This window comes from Phoxinus phoxinus (assembly GCF_949152265.1).
Source record: "Phoxinus phoxinus genome assembly, chromosome: 24".
Classification (NCBI taxonomy): domain Eukaryota; kingdom Metazoa; phylum Chordata; class Actinopteri; order Cypriniformes; family Leuciscidae; genus Phoxinus; species Phoxinus phoxinus.
The window spans coordinates 621,888-626,887 of NC_136899.1; positions in this window are offsets into that span (position 1 = coordinate 621,888).

The following is a 5,000-nucleotide window of genomic DNA, read 5'->3' on the forward strand; positions in this document are numbered from 1 at the left end:
TTATATGTCTCAATTATGACTATATCTCGCAACTCTGAGATATAAAGTCATAATTGCGACATTTAAAGTCATAATTGCGTGATATAAAGTAATAATTGCGAGAAAAAAAGTCAGAATTGCGAGAAAAAGTCAGAATTGCGAGAAAAAAAGTCAGAATTGCGAGAAAAAAGTCAGAATTGTGAGTTTATATATATATATCACGCAATTATGACTTTATATGTTGCAATTATGACTATATCTCGCAATTCTGAGATATAAAGTCATAATTGCGACATATAAAGTCATAATTGCGTGATATAAAGTAATAATTGCGAGAGAAAAAGTCAGAATTGCGAGAGAAAAAAAGTCAGAATTGCGAGAGAATAAGTCAGAATTGCGAGAGAAAAAAAGTCAGAATTGCGCGAAAAAAAGTCAGAATTGCAAGTTTATATATATATATATCACGCAATTATGACTTTATATGTCGCAATTATGAGATATAAAGTCATAATTGCGACATATAAAGTCATAATTGCGTGATATAAAGTCATAATTGAGAGAAAAAAAGTCAGAATTGCAAGAGAAAAAGTTAGAATTGCGAGAAAAAAGTTAGAATTGCGAGAAAAAAGTTAGAATTGCGAGAAAAAAAGTCAGAATTGCGAATTTATATGTATATATCACGCAATTATGACTTTATATGTCGCAATTATGACTATATCTTGCAATTCTGAGATATAAAGTCATAATTGCGACATATAAAGTCATAATTGCGTGATATAAAGTAATAATTGAGAGAAAAAAAGTCAGAATTGCAAGAAAAAAAGTCAGAATTGCGAGTTTATATATATATATATATCACGCAATTATGACTTTATATGTCGCAATTATTACTATATCTCGCAATTCTGAGATATAAAGTCATAATTGCGACATATAAAATCATAATTGCGTGATATATTACTAATAATAAGTAATAATTGAGAGAAAAAATTCATAATTGCAAGAAAAAAATTCATAATTGCAAGTAAAAAATTCAGAATTGCAAGAAAAAAATTCAGAATTGCGAGAAAAAAAGTTACATTTATTATTTGATTTTTTTATTCCGTGGCAGAAACAAGCTTCCATACAGACCGGCTGATATTACCAATGCTAATAAAACAAGAAGGTTTTCGCTGACATGGTAATTATGAAAATGTTATTTCTGAATGTTCAAAACATCCTCATAAATGTGGGTCTGAAATCATCAGTTTCAAGAGTGTGTACAAACAGCAGATTGATTTGGATTTACTCTGTAGACAAGCAACTGAGGAAAAGCCCTAACTAGTGTGCATATGTAGGCAAGTATACTGAAGAACACACTGAGGTTGTCTACAGCCGCCCTAAAGCGAACACATGTACCTGTCAGCTACACACATCCAGTGTTTATAATGACGTTTGACTCTTGAAAGTATTAAAGGTACATGATGAAAATCACATCTCATCCGTGACCTTTGACCTTCAGCCTCCATTTAGCCCTAAACCTGACACTGACATATAAATAAACTCTGAATATCTAACCTTCTGATTCTTTCACTTCACTCACAGACAAAGTTATTGTGAAGCATTATTACAAGCAGAGCCCATCGTGTTCATTTACAGACACATTTATCTCTATCCCTCCATCAAAATCGTGTTAAAAGTTTACATCTAATATCTAAATGAACTGAGAAAAGCTCTTCACAACCCATTTTATTCTCATAATGTTCTTTCTGTGTGAAACCGGGATATTCGATTAGAAATGAGGTGATTTAAAGAAGTGATTTCCTCCTCCTTCAGTGACTTGTTAAGCAGAAATGTAACTGAATACAGTTTAATACGGTTGCTAACGGACTGAGACGAGGCTGTGAGACGCGAGCGTGTGGAAGTCATGCGGCTCTTTAGTGTGATTTGTAAGCGCTGGTGGGCAAGCGTTGCGTAATGGATGCAAGTGTTCACCAGAGACAGTTTAATATCGCAGCTGTAATTTCTTCATCGAGTCCTTCAGCAGCGGCGAGAGGGAGAGTGGAAGTGTGTGAGAGCAAAGGAGATCAAATGGGAGATGAAGTGGCTGAGGATGATGAATCGATGGGGAGGAAACACTATTACACACTATACAGAAGACATTTGTAATGTGTGTGGAGCGCGACAGCAGAACTACTAATGCAGTTACACACGCTAACCAGAGCATACGCTAACCAGAGCACACGCTAACCAGAGTATACGCTAACCAGAGCACACGCTAACCAGAGCACACGCTAACCAGAGCATACGCTAACCAGCGCACACGCTAACCAGAGCATACGCTAACCAGCGCACACGCTAACCAGAGCATACGCTAACCAGAGTATATGCTAACCAGAGCACACGCTAACCAGAGCATACGCTAACCAGAGCACATGCTAACCAGAGTATATGCTAACCAGAGCACATGCTAACCAGAGTATATGCTAACCAGAGCACACGCTAACCAGAGCATACGCTAACCAGAGCACACGCTAACCAGAGCACACGTTAACCAGAGTATATGCTAACCAGAGCACATGCTAACCAGAGTTAATGCTAACCAGAGCACATGCTAACCAGAGTATACGCTAACCAGAGCACACGCTAACCAGAGCACACGTTAACCAGAGTATATGCTAACCAGAGCACACGCTAACCAGAGTATATGCTAACCAGAGCACATGCTAACCAGAGTATATGCTAACCAGAGCACATGCTAACCAGAGTATACGCTAACCAGAGCACACGCTAACCAGAGTATATGCTAACCAGAGCACATGCTAACCAGAGCACATGCTAACCAGAGCACACGCTAACCAGAGCATACGCTAACCAGAGCACACGCTAACCAGAGTATATGCTAACCAGAGCACACGCTAACCAGAGCATACGCTAACCAGAGCACACGCTAACCAGAGCATACGCTAACCAGAGTATATGCTAACCAGAGCACATGCTAACCAGAGCACACGCTAACCAGAGCATACGCTAACCAGAGCACACACTTACAAGAGTATATGCTAACCAGAGCATACGCTAACCAGAGCATACGCTAACCAGAGGACACGCTGCGCACACTAACCAGAGCACACGCTAACCAGAGTATACGCTAACCAGAGCATACCACGCTAACCAGAGCACACGCTAGCGAGAGTATATGCTAACCAGAGCACACGCTAACCAGAGTATATGCTAACCAGAGCACACGCTAACCAGAGCACACGCTAACCAGAGCACACGCTAACCAGAGTATATGCTAAACAGAGCACACGCTAACCAGAGTATATGCTAACCAGAGCACACACTAACCAGAGTATATGCTAACCAGAGCATACGCTAACCAGAGCACATGCTAACCAGAGTATATGCTAACCAGAGTATATGCTAACCAGAGCATACGCTAACCAAAGTATACGCTAACCAGAGTATACGCTAACCAGAGCACACGCTAACCAGAGCATACGCTAACCAGAGCATACGCTAACCAGAGCACATGCTAACCAGAACACATGCTAACCAGAGCATACGCTAACCAGAGCACACGCTAACCAGAGCACACGCTAACCAGAGCACACGCTAACCAGAGTATATGCTAAACAGAGTATATGCTAACCAGAGCATACGCTAACCAGAGTATACGCTAACCAGAGTATATGCTAACCAGAGTATACGCTAACCAGAGCACACTCTAACCAGAGCACACGCTAACCAGAGTATATGCTAACCAGAGCACACGCTAACCAGAGTATACGCTAACCAGAGCATACGCTAACCAGAGCACACGCTAACCAGAGCATACGCTAACCAGAGTATATGCTAACCAGAGCACATGCTAACCAGAGCATACGCTAACCAGAGCATACGCTAACCAGAGCATACGCTAACCAGAGTATATGCTAACCAGAGCACATGCTAACCAGAGAACACGCTAACCAGAGTATATGCTAACCAGAGTATACACTAACCAGAGAACACGCTAACCAGAGCACACGCTAACCAGAGCACACGCTAACCAGAGCACACTCTAACCAGAGCATACGCTAACCAGAGCACATGCTAACCAGAGAACACGCTAACCAGAGTATATGCTAACCAGAGTATACACTAACCAGAGAACACGCTAACCAGAGCACACGCTAACCAGAGCACACGCTAACCAGAGCACACGCTAACCAGAGCACATGCTAACCAGAGCACACGCTAACCAGAGTATACGCTAACCAGAGCACACGCTAACCAGAGCACACGCTAACCAGAGCACACGCTAACCAGAGTATACGCTAACCAGAGCACACGCTAACCAGAGCACACGCTAACCAGAGTATACGCTAACCAGAGCATACGCTAACCAGAGCACACGCTAACCAGAGCACACGCTAACCAGAGCACACGCTAACCAGAGTATACGCTAACCAGAGCATACGCTAACCAGAGCATACGCTAACCAGAGCACACGCTAACCAGAGCACACGCTAACCAGAGTATACGCTAACCAGAGAACACGCTAACCAGAGCACACGCTAACCAGAGCACACGCTAACCAGAGTATACGCTAACCAGAGCACACGCTAACCAGAGCACACGCTAACCAGAGTATACGCTAACCAGAGCATACGCTAACCAGAGTATACGCTAACCAGAGCACACGCTAACCAGAGCACACGCTAACCAGAGCACACGCTAACCAGAGCACACGCTAACCAGAGCACACGCTAGCGAGATATGCAAATATGCAAACCAGAGCATACGCTAACCAGAGCATACGCTAACCAGAGCACACGCTAACCAGAGCATACGCTAACCAGAGCATACGCTAACCAGAGCACACGCTAACCAGAGGACACGCTTCACTGAAGCCAGACCTGATGATGATGAAGATGATGATCATGAAGATGATGATGAAGATGAAGATGATGATGAAGATGATGATGAAGATGATGAGGAGGATGATGATGATGATGATGATCATGAAGATGATGATGAAGATGATGATGAAGATG